This window comes from Bombus impatiens, unplaced genomic scaffold, assembly GCF_000188095.3.
Source record: "Bombus impatiens unplaced genomic scaffold, BIMP_2.2 scf_0317, whole genome shotgun sequence".
Taxonomy (NCBI): domain Eukaryota; kingdom Metazoa; phylum Arthropoda; class Insecta; order Hymenoptera; family Apidae; genus Bombus; species Bombus impatiens.
The window spans coordinates 2365443-2381169 of NT_176736.1; the positions used below are offsets into that span (position 1 = coordinate 2365443).

The 15727-nt window shown below is 43.7% G+C and overlaps 1 protein-coding gene across 2 annotated transcripts in view; it reads left to right on the forward strand.

Annotated features, from left to right (window-relative positions):
* LOC105680705 overlaps positions 1–15727 on the forward strand; it is a 215163-nt gene that overhangs the window by 52720 nt on the left and 146716 nt on the right. Inside the window, exon 2 of one of the 2 annotated variants that reach the window (XR_002946570.2) lies at positions 14957–15061. The gene's annotated coding sequence lies outside the window, so the exon portion shown is untranslated. Of the gene's footprint in view, positions 1–14515; positions 15062–15727 lie in introns of those variants that run through there. The other variant, XM_033320419.1, reaches the window with a different exon arrangement.

Below are 15727 nucleotides of genomic sequence, written 5' to 3' on the forward strand. Positions count from 1 at the left end.
GCGTGCATCCGACGACGAAGATTCAACACGCGACACGACGTAGAATAAATGGGACGAGCAATAGTGTGCGCACACTTTGGACCGCTATCGTCCCACGGCTGTCTTTCAACCGAACCAAGGAAATCTCGAGACGCAGAGCAACCCCTTCTTCTCTTTCCTTTCTCTCCGTGTGTTGGCGATTTAAGCCTTATTCCTGAACGTTTGTCTCCCTCTTTTAAGTAATCCCCACCCCTTTACAGTCGATTCTTCTCCGTTTTAGTTGACGTATAGGTACCTTTTCAATTCTCCGTGGGCGACATCCGTCTTGCTGCGTACAAATATAGACCGAGCGGATCAACGATTAGATCTCTCATCTGATTAGTCTCGGGGACTGCGTTAAGGGCTCCAGGGATGCATGCACGCTCCGTTTCCCCACGAATCCTGACCCAGTCCTTCTATCCCGAAAGTGAGTCGAGATAGTTGGCCAGGTAAAGGACAGAGCTCATTGTCAACGATCATGGGACATGGTACTACGATCGTGCGACAGAGAGTTTAAAGGATCAAGGGTTGAAGCCTGCGGCTCTCTCTGAACGGGCCTCAAGGGAATCTCTTCGAGACGGAGCCTCACAGATGTTAATGCGATTTGCCGTAATCTTCTTCGATTCTCCAGACGACTGTGTTCATTTTTTTCACTTCGATTTTGTTCGCCTTCGGAGAAGATGACTTCTAGGGTGGATCTTAAGAAGGATGCTACGCATCGGTCGTATTAGAGTCGCCGGCAATAAGCCTTTGGTTCTCACGAGTCATATTCGTATAGAATACGAGGTGATTCATCTTTAACGGGAGAAATACCAGAAAAATTGTTTTCTTGAATATCTTTCCTGGATATATTTCTTTCATCCCGTAAAGAACAATTTACTATTATTATAAAGAAAATTTCCACCATAGCCGGCTTGATTTTCACGAAACGAACAAACAAGAGGTGTTCGCTTTTACGAGAGAAGATTTACTACGAGGAAGGCAGGCTTGTTCTTCCGGGCGAAAAGAAACCGTTTTGGGTTGCACGCTACAATTGCAATCGCGGTGCAATTGGAACGGCGTACAAAGCGGTACGAGGAGAACAGGAAGGAAACGGTGGCGAGGAAAAATTGTTGGCAACTTTTGATTTCGCGACATGGTCGAATAGGGGTGATGCGGATTTTTTCTTCTCTTTTCCACCGAGCCGCCGAGTAAATTCAAATTCTGCGCGATGAAAAACCGTAACCGCGGACAAAGGTACCATTTACTCGCGACTGCGGTTTTCAACCATTCGGCAGAAACGCGTTTTACCGCCTTGTGCGCCGTCCTCGCGTCTCTCGTCCAACTCTTTCTGTCCAAAAGACGGAAAAAGCCCAGAACAGATCCTGAGAATTTGGCCATTCGTTCACCGAACCAGCTCCAACCTTGTTCTGTCTAATTAGAACTCGTGTCACTTCCCTTTGGATACTTCAGCCCTCTCCAATTAACCCTTAACTTGGCTGTAACTACATAGTTTGATGATCGTCACAGAGCAAAATCTGTCCAGAATATTAGTTTTCATATTCCTCTTGATGACAGGTATCAGGGTCGATGGAACAGTTGATTTCACTCTCCACTCTAAATTTACACGCAGATCGCGTTGCTAATAGGCAATCATGGAGAGTGGGCATCCCTCGAGCAGGGTGTATAAAATTTCAGCGCGAGACCGAAAGACAAATCAGTGTAGAAGCTGCGTATACAGCGGCACGTATCATCGGAGCTTGTAACCGGGAGCTGGCTAGAGGAGACTGAATAATGCATGAAGAGCGTTTCATTTTTCTATACCGCCGACCGATACAAAGTTTCTCGTCCCGAAGGACCCAAAACAAGCTGCAATCTCCGGCAGTCGATGCTTTGTAATCCCGCTGATTTATGGCGTCAGATTTCGACCAGAAAAACGACAAAAAGGATACTACGTATGCACAGGTAGACACAGGTATACAGTGCGAAGACGACGAGAAAGAAATGGCAGAGGCGTAAAAGGAAGTCAAAAAAAAGGAAGAAGAGGAAAAAAAGAGATAGAGAGAAAGAGAAAGGAAAGAAATGGAATAGCAGCAAGGTTGAACGGAACGAAAGGGGAAAGAATAAGACGGAAAAGTAAGTATGTCTGTTCGATGTTCGAGCACGATAAGCCACGAATCCTTTCCAAGGAGAGAAGGTCCTGCTGTGAGATTATCGGCTGAACCTCTATAGGGAATTCTCGATGACCTTGCGATTAGTATCGAAACTCGTGAATGGAAGAGATTTTAGCCACCACCTGCCGTGCCGAAAGGAGTCTAGAATCGGAGAGCTAGCGAAGAGAAACACGTCGCTCTGGACTCGCCGTTTTCAGCCTCGGGACAGGTAAATCCTCTTTCCAGCAACATCGAAACGAATTATCGTAGTCCTGCTGTTGTAATAATACGGTTACAGATAAATGCTTTTAAGTTAAGCGCATTTGAAATTACGTGACTCCTCCACTGACTGGAAAATATGCGACCGGCGATGCGTGCGCGCGTTCTTTCACTGCCTGCTTTTTTCTTTTCGCGAAACAAGGATAAGAAGATCAGTAATACAACCTGAGCCATGTTTGAAACGTTCTGTGGTTACACGGCCAGTTGATTTTTAATGGTGTAAATAGAGGAGGAAAGACGTTTAAACTTCGACCTCCGATTTTTTTCTTGTCGCTACATTCGGATTACAAGCATGGAATTGCTATATATTCGACGAAACGCAAAAATTTGGAAACTTACTATGGAAACGCTATCTTCGGACACAGCTGTCCTGGAAAACTTTCATCAAATATTCGTGGAATTAGAAGAAATTATCATTGACACATGGCAATAGTAATTACAATTATTTAGTAATAACATCAGAGTAATTAGCCGATCGATCGTGCACTTCCGTTCACCGAGCATGTTTATTCGATTCCTCGAGCATGAAACATTTCAAGCTCTTATATGTGATAATGAATCCACGTACGAGTATCAGTTTCTCGTACAAACCAATAATTCCAACTATTTCGCTCGACCGATAAAACGATCGATATCGTCCGAACCGAAAGAGAAGGATGCGCAAAGTGGCGAAACATTGATGAAAAAAAGACACGATGAACCCGGCGAACGATGCTAATTGAGCGTTTAATAAAGACGATTTAGTTCCCTTTAATCCGGTCATGATAAACGTCACTTCGAAAAGAGTAAAGTAAGAGCGACGGTAATAAACGGATTAGAGAGTACTACGTATAATTGCGGTGGATAAACGGCGGCAATTAAGCGAATGCCGGGGAGGGCCATTAAGAACATATTATTAAAGAAGTGGTAAACGGGAGTGCATCCCGGTGACGCAATTAAGCGGCATTTACGTACGCCTCGTTGCTAAATATTTGCAAAGAAATAATTACAGTTGCGTCCGGTGGAAGACGAAGGAGATCGAATTAAGGGCGGGTGGGGGGAGGGAGGAGAAAGCACGAGGTGAAAAACAATTTCGCGGATGAGTCTCCCGGTTTCTTTTCCCTTTCTCCTCTCTCTCTTTCGTTCCATTCTTTACTTTCGTTGCCCGCCGTTCGGTTCGTTCACCGCGTGCCGCTCTCACTTGTTCGTTTTCTCTCCCGTTTCGGGCTCGGCTCGTCGGAATGAAGAGGTTATAAGGCAAGCGGCGCGGAACGATACGTCATTCGTTATAGCTTTTTTCGATGGTCGATCTGTACTTTTTATCTCCGGCCACGTAATAAATTTGGCAACAAATTGCGAGAACACAGCTTGCCTCTCGGTCGCGCGAGCGAAGGCAACTTTCGGCCGTGACGAGGGAACGAAGCCAAAGGACGTAGAGGAAAAGGGAGGCGAAAGCGTCGAGATGAGCCACGAGGCGATCCGTTGCCACGGTATAACCGGCACGTAAGAGCCAGGCATTCTGTTCTTGCCGCGATTAATGGCCGAACCGGCGCAGATGACGGCATTAATGGCAGAGTAAGTGTTCTAAACTGACTTGATTTTTGCTCGGAGACCCGTGTACGCAACAAGCACACGCTGATTCTCTAACCGGGCACGTAGCCGCTCGAACAAGATCGAACGGCTTCTTACCTTCGCCCTTCTCCCTATCTCTTCACTCCCGTTTTTATCCTGTCGACCATTTTTTAGCGGCGCCGTTAGAGACGCGCGTAGACGCGTGTTTAAGACGCGAACCAACTCTCGCTGGTTCGATTATCCGTGGTAACGAGCGGTCGGGACCAACTCCAGGCAAAGAGGTTTTCAGATAATCGATCAACGAAATGGAGTGAACAGGAACGTTAATTAGTACGAGGGATGTATATTTATTGCACGAGGGGAAGGTTGTCGAGTTTTTCGTACTCTATAGTCTTTTCCTTTCCCATCGACTTAAAACTGTTTCAGCACACGATTTTTAAGCTCTTTCGAGGTGTATGTCGCAGAAAGATAGGGGTTAGGTAGTGCCATAAGTGCTATTCAGCAGTATGTCTTGGCAATCTCTTGCACACCTAGAAGGAACTTGATGTCGTTCGAACAATTTCAAATTCAATGAGTATCTTTTCTTGCAGATGGTGAGTGTCGTTAGTACGTGTCACGCGCATGAAAGATTCCAAACGAGCTCGAAAATAGCGAGTAGATCGCGTGAATTTGACCCGTTGAATTTGCAACAATCCTAAAATCATTAGTCTTTTTCCCAGTGGTGATTCGTTAAATTTATTAAGCCCTATTAACACTGCCATCTTCTTTCACGATAAGCCACGTAACTTCGTTCCGGTGTAAGTCGATCGTAACGAAGTGCACACGCTAAAAAGCTGCTCATAAAACGGCCGAAACAATAAGAAATCTCACAGCGCGAGCATTGTTCTTCCTGGAATCCCTTTCTGGCGTAATTAGCAACGTGACTTCGCCCCTCACGACCTCGTTAGCCATTGTTCCTTTTCATATCAGGGATGATTAATGTCGACTAATCATAACGATCGATCTTGACGCTTCGGAGAGTACATTTAATTCTCTTAGACGAGAAACTCCGTTAAGACTCGCGTTGCACCTTACTCTTTTTCAACTTCCGCCTGTTTCTTGTCCTGTCTTCTTTCCCCCTGCCCCCTCCTTTAGATCCTCTTGTCAGTAATCGCGTGTCATCGCCAACTGTATCGTGAAGCTTCTTTGTGATTTACCACATAGTATCATATATATCATTTTTTCATATATTTCCTTTAATATTTATCTTAGTTGTTGATTTGAGTATCTGTTAACTGCTAGAATAAAAAGAATATCAGCTTGTAGATTTAACAGAAATATCTGAATGATTTGTTAAGCGATGGATTTCGGGCTGTACCATTCGGACGATTTAATACCATCATCGGTGAGTTTGTTTGCGTACGAACGATTAATTGACTCGTAAATCAACGGGATACGACAGCCTGGAAGTATCGTATGATTAAGATTTTTAAAATACCGGCTCCACGGTACTAAGCCGATTAAGAGACAAGATCATTGTACGATGCGGTGGATATTGGCTTTCATACGAACATCGTTTTCTAATTGGATCTAATGGGATATTTGTAAAGCGTAATAGGTATCGATAAGAAACAATCGAGCTTCTAGATTGCTTTTGGTCACAAAGAATATTATTAATCAAAGACTACGAATTTTCATACATTTACACGATAAATCGCGTTGAGAGGAAAACTTAATAAACGCAGAACCTACAGTTTCGTTTTAATGAAGTTGGATATCAGGTAGAGTGGCGACAATGACGGAGTTTAATCGTAAACTGAGCGCAGTAAGTGTTCGCCAGGAGTTTCATTTAATGCCGTTGTGACACAGGGCGGCGTTGGGTGGCGATGGTGGAACTAGACGAGAGAAAAAAGTAAATAAAAGATGAGAGCGAGTACGAATTACCTTGAATCGCGCTCCGTTGCGCATCGTCGTGTAATTGCATTTACGTAATTCGATTCTAAATCCTGGCAGATTCGCCGGCGTAATTAATTCTCCGCCAACTAAATAGAACATCGGCATCGATCGTCACGGCCACCGATCGTTATTACCGATCTCGGCATGTTACGCGCATACCGTGTTATTTATTGCCAATTAGGATTCTATCGTTCCGTTCCTTTAGCCAGGTTCGAATGATCTGTCGCGTCGGAGATGTCTGATTGCCACGTAATTCTGCGATCGAGTCGACTTGGAGGTTCGAGTGAATCGACATACAGTATCGTTGGAAGCGAGGATAAAATCTAAGGGAAAAGAATTTCTTTAATAAATTGCAATTCTGAGATTACTTAAGAGATTAAGTAACGGTCGTAAATTTTTTCTTTTAAGAATTTTTTATTTTTAGGTATCCAGTGAATATGTGAAACGTGAGCGTGTAAAATTCTCAGAAATCAAATTGGCTAATTTCACTTTTTATCTGTTTCTATATGAACGCGTGAAACGTGATAAATTTCCAAAGAAACGAATTATTTGCAACCTTAAATTCATTTATAACAAGAAGGCGAGAAAGATAATCGCAGATTCCAAGGAAATTCTTCAAAAATTTGAACATTTAGCACAGTCTTCTTTATCTTAAATTACAAAGCTTGTCGACAAAGAGTTCCTATTATATGATACACTAATATACTATAATCCAATTAAAACGCATCCGATTTTCTGCAATTTTCTCGAATGACCAATTGCCTGATGCTGACCTTCAAACTACAAACTGTCTCTTGACCGAGTACCTGTTATGGACAGCGTCACTCTGTGGTCTGTCAGTGGTCACTAGTGTTCACTTTCTCCGAAATCATTCCTAGTCACTACTTGACCACTGCCGCACACCGCGCACATCTCTGAAAGTATCTTTGCAATTCTAACTATTGTATCTTGTTATATTCTACAGTTTGGAATTTATTTGCTAATTTAAATAAAACTTCCAATCATTTTCTCTATATAACGTGAGTGTAGATTATACAGCAAGTTGTTTGAATATTCTAAATTCACTCGATAAAATCGGTACAAGGAGGAATGTAGTTTAATAAAAATGTCGTTTCTCGATTGAACGTGTAAAATTGTAGGAAGAAGGATAGGTTCGAGCTGCAATCTGCTCGGCGTTCAATCGATACGGTTCGTATCAGTAAACTGCCAGGTTCAATCCTCGCGCAATTAATAAAGCGGCATCGTTAATAAATAATACGCAGGTAGAAGAGAAGAATGGATATCGCGGTCGCCATGATTTCCTTGTCGTATCCCGTCACGAATAGCAGGTCGATCGGACCGAAGAAAAATGGCGGCAACAAATTGAAATCCGGATGGAAAAACGGAGCATAATGACGTATCGAGCGCTCCACTCGCAATATAACGAATTAATAAACGAAACGGAACACGAGATACGCGGATATATAGTCGATCGGTTGCACAGTGTTAAAAATAGTCGGGCAAAACAACACATGGACGAAATACACGGGCCGTGATAAAAACCAATTATACGCAGCGAACATGGTAAACCGAAAAATGCTTATTACCGGTCGACTAAAAAACGGGTTAATTACTGAACCATCCAGACAAGATTATCCCCGAATACGTTTCATAATATTTACGAATTCCGCTGTTTTCCTTGCCTCGTGTTACGGCCACTCTAGTTCTTTCGCTCGAATATTCGACGCGGCACACCTAAAATATCAATAAAGCCAGAACGGACGGGGAAACGAAGAAAAGAGAGAAAGAAACCAGAGAGGGAGAGAAAAAAGGGAAGCGATGAAAACGATAAACCGACCGTGATAAAGGTGGACAAGCTTCTCTTATTGGCTGGCAAGCCACGGGCTTTCCGAGCGGCTGTTTTTATTACCAGCCGCCACGCTATTGTTGATTATTAAATACGGCTAATAAATCGCGGTCTCAGCGAAAGGGCCCCCAGAGACTGTCGAACCGACAGCTTTCTTGGTTACTCGAGTAACCGGGCGTTAAGGGGAAGATCGATCGACGATTACGATCTACGGATCCGAGTCGCTACAGTTCCACATCGATATCTCGTGGTAGAAGAACGTGCGGCTCGTGTTATGGCCGCGAGTCTCGCAAGCTTTACGAGGCTGACCACTTTGTCATGGAGGGCGGCATTGACGTTCCGCGAAACGAGCCGACAATAATTTATAAGAAGGCAATGCCGGGCCGATGCGTGCCGCAATCATCTATGAGAAGAGAGCAGCAGAAACGTTTACCAATAGCATGTTTCACGGGGCGCTAATGACACCATGAATATGTATATACGCACCGTGGGGTGGAACGAGAGCGAGAGTGGTCCATCGTGGCCGTGTATACAGGGTGTCCTCTATCGTTCAACCGGCAACGAGAACGATGCTGAACGACAAGGGAGAGAAAATAGAGTGGAAACTTTTTGGTCCGGGCAAAAGGTGACGGTCGCCTCGTCAACGGGATAACGAGCGCCGTCCCTTCCTCTCTCTCTCTCTCTCTCTCTCTCTGTCTGGTGCGTACACGGTTCATGGGAAAAAGCAAATAAAATAAAATATTCGCCGGTTGACCGGCCACTTTGTGCCATGAAAAATTGCATGCAGATTGCGTGACGTTTCGTGACTTTCCACGTGGATGAATAATTTATGACGCGGCGGATAAACCGTTTCTAATTAGAATGCAGATGAATATCGTTTGAACAATGTCCAGTAAATATTTGCGCCGAATAATCAACGGATTATGAGGGGTTAGCTAATTTATGCACACAGTATTTTTTCTTTTCTTCTTTCAAGAAATCCCTACTCTGAAATTTATACATCGTTTACGAAAATTTTGAAACTCAACGAGAAATATAATATTTCTAATGCTACGTATCTAATTCTTAACGCGTTTCCTGCAAACGACAGTGCAGATCAAATACTCGCAGGAGCGCGTCTACGCAAAAATCACAGGGAAGCCTCAAAGCGACCACTGTCCAAAGAGGCGAGGTTGCAACCGGAAGGGTTTCTAGAGTTGAAATTGAAGCGGCTCGAAGCAAACGACACACCGTGTAGACAGAGTCGGGGAGATTAAGGGAGGGCACCGCTCGAAGCTTGGCTACGAAGGATCTGAAGAGAATGACGAGGAAGTGGGCGTGTCCTTTCTACGCTGTAAAACAAACAAGACCCGTTAATGATGCGAGCTGCTAGTTAGACGCAGGACCAAGCCAGTCGGCTCTTTTCGTTGTCTCTCTCGCTCTCTCTCTCTCTTCCTCGCTCCCTCCTTCCCACCATCTCTCTCTTTCTCTCTTTCTCCCTCTTCCTCTTTCTCTTGTCGCTTTGCATAGGAATTCGTTTCACGTCATTCACGTGCATTCTTAATACATCGCCCGAGGGTTGGTTTCAGACACGGCCCTGCTAACGTTCCGTGCTATTCCTAGCCGTTAACTGGATTTCTGTCCTGTTGGATCAGCCTCCGACGATGACTCGAAGCTTAGTGGTTTTCTCGGATGAGATTTAATGCGTGTTAGTCGAGTAAGGAAGAAGGATATATTCCGGGTATAAATTTCCTTGAGGAACCTCAGAGAGGATTCGGAGTTTGTTGAATAACGTGCAAGTGAAATAGAAATGTCGTAGGTGTAGAACTGATATTCTATGAGATATTTCGTACCAAAAACAGTAGGACACCGTAACATAAAGCAATAGAAGGATAATTTTTGTTTAAAATTCACTATATCCAAACGTATCGGTACACCGAATGTGCCTGCGGAATTATTTAGCCTGGCGAGAAGGCGGTTCCCAAGCGGAAGCTAATCGTCCAGACGTCGAAGTTACCCGTTCCTCCGGGTGAATCGTGTCTCTGCATCGTCGAACAATCGCGGTTACCGTAACTAGTTTGCGTCTAATTACACTGATATCGTCGTATAGACGCTCCATTGTTCCACATTGCCGTGAAATGCAACGTCCTTCATTTACTTCCGCCAATAGTCCCAGCTTTCAATACCATCGGCGTTTCAATACCAAAAATTTTCCAATTTACAGTCGAGCAATACTTCGATGAGAGATGACTATATCAAGCCACAAAAATTCTCTAAATTAAAATTCTAAAGGAAAGACTGAAATCTCCTGAAAAGTCATCCCACTGGGAGAAGCAATAAAGGCTAATGGAAGACACATCACTGATTAAATAAATCGATATGGATATGTATATGTTAATACAATAAAAGCACACGAACCTCGACCTTAAATATCAGGGATGGATGAAGGGATAAATAACGAGTGGCGAAAAAGTATGGATGGGCTGGTTTGGAAAACTGGTGGCTGCTGGTGAAATAATTTAAACGAGGCGGCCGACGATGTGCGTCGGTCAGGTGACCAGGGTTCCGAATTACGGCCGGAGCCGCGGTCGTGCTATTTATTAGCATAGTTTCTTATCGATTACCATATTCCCGCCATAAATTTCGATTAGAAAGCGTATCGTAAATCCTGGGAATCAGGTTATTAACCGACAGACCCCGGGCTGCCGACGCTTCTCTCATAAATCGACCTGCAATTTATGTAATCGAGTGCACTCGTACGAACGTTCAAGTAGTCGTTCACAACGCTCTTCTTAATATTCGCTGATAAGACGCGGCCAATAACTACGCCCCTCGATCTCGTATCGATGCCTCACGGATCGTTGCCTCGCTAGCAAGCAAGCACATAGTCAAGATTAGTATAACCACAACCGATACTATTCGCCGTAAAGTTGCGGCAGAGATCGCCGGAACTCCGGGCCATGTCATCTCCTGATCCAGATTAGCAAATTAATCGTCGCGTCGAATACGAGATAAGCCGATACCTGGATCTCTCCTCGCGTTTGTTTCTTATGGGTGTTGCTATCGACTTGCGAGTATAATTCAGGGGGAGATCTTTGAGGTGAAATCCTTTCTAATCTTTTTAATTTTGTAGAAATTGATTATTAGAAGGATATTTACACATTTTTCTACAGTGGCCACAGAAAGTATATTTATCGTTGTGATTAATGAAATTTAAATATGTTAAATTTTACATTATTTAATAATACATACTTTCATACGAAAATTTTTCATAGAAAAATTTGATTTTGATTATGAATAACGGTATATGAGAATACTTTTGGTAGACATTATACTTTGAATATTTTATATACATATTTTCACGCATTATACAGCGTACTTTTACGTTTTTAGATTTCCCATCAATTCATAAACACGTACCACCATTAACGATATTTCTAGAATTTCAATTTCTTACATTCTACTTCTGTAGTCATAACTGTCCTGTCTAATGACGCATGCAATATAATTTCTTGCTAATAACACACGAAAACCCCGGATCGTCTACCTGCGACGTCTATTAGCACGACACCAGCTCGTTCTAAAAAAAAAATCGTAGCTATTAGCCTACGCGTATAATTAATGTCGGCAAAACAACAATTACTCCGGCGCAATTACGCGCGAATGGCGAGGGCACACACGTGCCGGAAGAGGCGGCAGGCCACAGGGTAAGCGTGAAGCGGTCAGAAGAGCAGAGAAATAGAGATGGAGAGAGATGGAGAGGAAAGGGGCACGAATCGGGACTCGTTAGTTACAGATTCGCGAAACTAGATTAACTGACTAATTGTCTTGGCAGAAATCTCCGGTCGCTCGGCCTTGGTCCAGCTTGGGCACACAGGACTCTACGTTGAATTCACGGAACAAAGGCCGTCCAGGCGATCGTAATAATCCGAACTATGCGTTCCACTGGCCCCCGGTCGTGTAAATTCATTGTACGTTCCCTTCCATCCTCTGTTTCACGCTAATTGCGAGAACGCGTGTGTCTATTAACTCTTGCACGCGCCAGTAGAAGATGATAAGCGTATTGAAGCGTTGGTTAAGTTCTTCTAGCAGGTTTAATACAAGCTATATGTTGGTCGCGAAGTTTTACCGCAATGCTACACAACACGCAGCGTATTATCGCGCTGATTTTTCGCCGCTGGTTACCCTCTTACCATCCTGACTATTTTCCACGATAAGTTTTGATGGGACGCGTCACGTTTCGCCACGCTGATGACGGTACGCGGCAAGGTTTAATGAGAACGGCACCGGATTTCGCTGGAAAATTAGCATTTTTTCTGTTGTGCTTATTTTCTGTTATTAATACAAGTACACATGTACGCTTGCCGCTGCTAAAAATTTTGTACATACACATTCCCTTTGTGATCTTCCGCGATAATTTCGAAGTTGTTTCTCGGAAGAGACGAGCGTGGACCCAGTGAAAATTGCAAAGATAGAACTAATTAACCCGCCAAGTGTGTCCCCGTACCTCTGACCTGGTCGCAAAAGTAAAGAAACATAAAAAGCCCGGCGAATATCGTTCGTGAAGCGGCGAACGAAGCGAGTTTACCGCACAATGGTCACCAAGGGTTGCTCGTAAAGCCGGACTTTTCATTGGTCCTACGACGGTTTGTAAATTTATCGCTCGGCCTGGTCCATGGCGACGTCTAATCATTAGAAGAGGAGCTAGGGGTTATTTAATGAGGCGCGCTGTAAGCTTGCTCTCTCTCTCTCTCTCTCTCTCTCTCTCTCTCGCTCTCACACACACACTCTCTCTCTTCTCTTCTTCTCGATTTCTCTTCATGGACCATCACCGTGGCTCGATCTCATTTTATACGAGATCCCTTTCTCGGCTCTTTGCTCGGTTCTCGTCTGTTCTCTTCTTTTTTCGTTATCGCGGAGGAACCGCTGTCAACGCTGACAAATTACGGCCGGACGCCGCGCCACTTCTCCGGAACGGATATTCATAAGGCGGCTGCGCGCGTACGTTCCGTGGAATTTGCAAATTACTTTTTCCACCGAGTCCGAGAGACACTCGACCTTCTGTCTCTCGTTGCCCCGACCACCCTGGAAACGTGGAGGAACCGACAGATCGTTTTCGTCTCGTACGAGCCGTCGAGCTATGGCCACGAGCATGCGCCAGACACGGAGGATCGATCCTGATGTGCACGCGTGCCGTAACGAGCCCAACGTGTTCCGTGAGCGTGAGTCTCGGATCATTGATTGTTCAAAGGATCATCGTTTAGTATGCAGGATCCAAGCCAGTAGCCCGCTAGGTTAGGTGTACGTACATCTGCTTAAATCCGGCTTACGAATGTCAGTAACCGATGGGAAGGGGAAATGTTTGCCGCTGGACAATGGAAAACTCGTGACATCCCTCTCTCTTTCGTACTCGGCTCTTTAATTATGCACTACGAGCCGACTGGCGAACCTTCTTTTCGAAACGAAAGAACCAACTGTGGACGGACACTTTTGCGCTAACGAAGAATGATTATTGTGGTGGATTATATAGAGAATTTAGGTGGGTTCGCTTTGTCGAGTAAAGTTTTTAAAAAAGTTTTACCAGCATGCTCGATTTACTTGAGAATCCGAACGATTTCCATGGATGGAAAGCGACTTGGTAGATAGCCGGCAACTTATAGCGTTTTCTGCGAATACGAACTTTAGATGAGCGAAGTTGCATCCGTAATAAAGTAAATGAGAGTAGATATAAGCGGGTTGAAGAGATAGGGGCTGTGGATGAAGATGAGCGGAATTTGTTTCGCGTAATTGTGATTAGAGCTTGGAACTGAATCCTCGGCAACTTCCTAAACGTTGCTCGCGTATTTTATACGGTCGGTAATCTGGTCGCCGGAATGGCGAAACAGGTTTTACCTTGCTCGTTCGAATGAAGACGGTTCCGGTACTTTCTGAAAACCGCGTGGACATTTTTATTTACTCATTTATACTCGCCGCGGAAGTTAGAGACCTCGTGGAACGATGTGCCTCGCAAATCCAGATTTACGGGAAAGAACCGGAAGGTAGCATTGAACCGAAAGAAAGTTGTGTTTTTAATAATGCTGGGATACTTTCTTTAATCTTCCGGAAAATTAAATTCTACTGCCATTTGAGAACTTCATTTCCATTAGTTATTATTTCGTCGCTAGAATACTTTCGTATTTATGTGAACATTTTTAAGCGCGCAACACAACATACAATGTGTATAAAAATATACAAAATGTTCAGAGTAGAGGGATATTTTTATTTGTTAGGATATTTAAAGCGTATATTTACACGTAGATTATATTCATAAAAATATAATAGTTTAGTTACATCGATATTTGAAAAAATTTGCCGTAAAAATGATTTACTTCGATGGAATTGTCATAATAGCTCGATAAGAATACATCGTTTAATATCATTTAATGTTGTAATTCAAAATACAGCTATTTTAAGCTGTTTTAAATAATAACTAACATGTGCTTAAACAATTTATTATTAGACACCCTCGATATCCAAGAAATATCAATTCAACTTAAAATAAAAATAGATAATTTAACTATTTTTAAACGATTGTGTAATTGATAATTCCGTATTTCGAAGCAATATTCCAAAAAAAATATCGTACTCCTAGCGAACAGGCAACATGAATCTCTACGTAAACATACTCCAAGTTGATACGTCGCAAAATCGAGACCGAATTCATTCGTGTCACAACAATAATACGAAACCTCCCCACTTCGACCTCCGGCTGTTATCGAATCGTCGACAAGGGCTCGCCGACTTATATACATTCAGTTTCGTGCGACGAGTCACAAGGGACGGCAAACGATTGTTAATTAGCGTCCGAAAAGAGCGACGATTTCACAGTGTACCGTGAGCGGGACCGTTCAGCGAATCGCCATCGAAATCGATAATAACACAGCGCACGATGTTGTCGAGGGGGCGGGAGGACAACATCAAAGGGTGACGAAGAAGATTCAAATTCGCAATCAACGTGCAACGAATTGCGGGCGGTTGATGCGCAGGGAATCGCCTGTGCATAGCGTGTTCGCGCGCGTGTAGCACGCGGAGGACCGCGTTATTCGTGTTGGGACTTGCGAGCCCTCGTTTCGCATAGAAACTAGCTGGTTCGGATAGCGTTACCCGTTCTACGTCCCTAATTCGATGTCAGTGAAGTTTAATTCGCACTTTAAGTTCTTCGTGACGTGAATTTCAGCGGACCAGAGAATTCGAACCATCTGCGCCTCGGATGAACGATATTTCGAGTAATTAAGACTGTCTTCGAGAACCAGTATCAGTCTCCAATTACGCATTCGTCTCGGTAAGTCAAAAAGTATTATTTTTTCTCTTGTATCTTTTCACCTTTCCTGTCTCTCTCTTTCTCTTTCTTTCTTTCTTTTTCTCCTTGAGAATGTTTGAAAAATTATCCTGAAAGAGTTGTTTGAAGTAAGGCGTAGAATTTTTCCATCGCTACAACGACAAGTCCAGGAAAGTCTGCTTGAGAAACACTTATTATTTTATACAGACTTGTCTGTCGTTTTTAACCGGTGCATTTTTACGAGACACTTAACGCTTCTTACCTTTGGTCTGTAGATACTCGTCTTACGTTTCTCGAGCGGGTGAATTCTTTTTACGCATAGTTGTCGGGAGTTTGTCAATGATTCCTTTTAGAAGCTTTTTGCGTCGTTTTGTTAGGTATCGTTACGTTAAACGGGAAAGCTTAGGAAGAAATCCGTTTGACGTAGAAAATCGCCGATTACATAAATTTTCATTGCTTCTCGGCTTGCCTTTTCACGGATTTTACGACTACTTACGACCAGTTAAAGCGGAAAATCGCGGTAAACAGCGCGATCCCGATTTCAAGAGGACACGGGGAGGGGGCGACACAATAAATTGCAGTCGTTAGACGGAAACACGAATTTGCGTTTCCGTCGAGCCACGTTCCACCGTACTTTCGCAACTTTCTCGCTCTCTGCGCGTTTGCGGC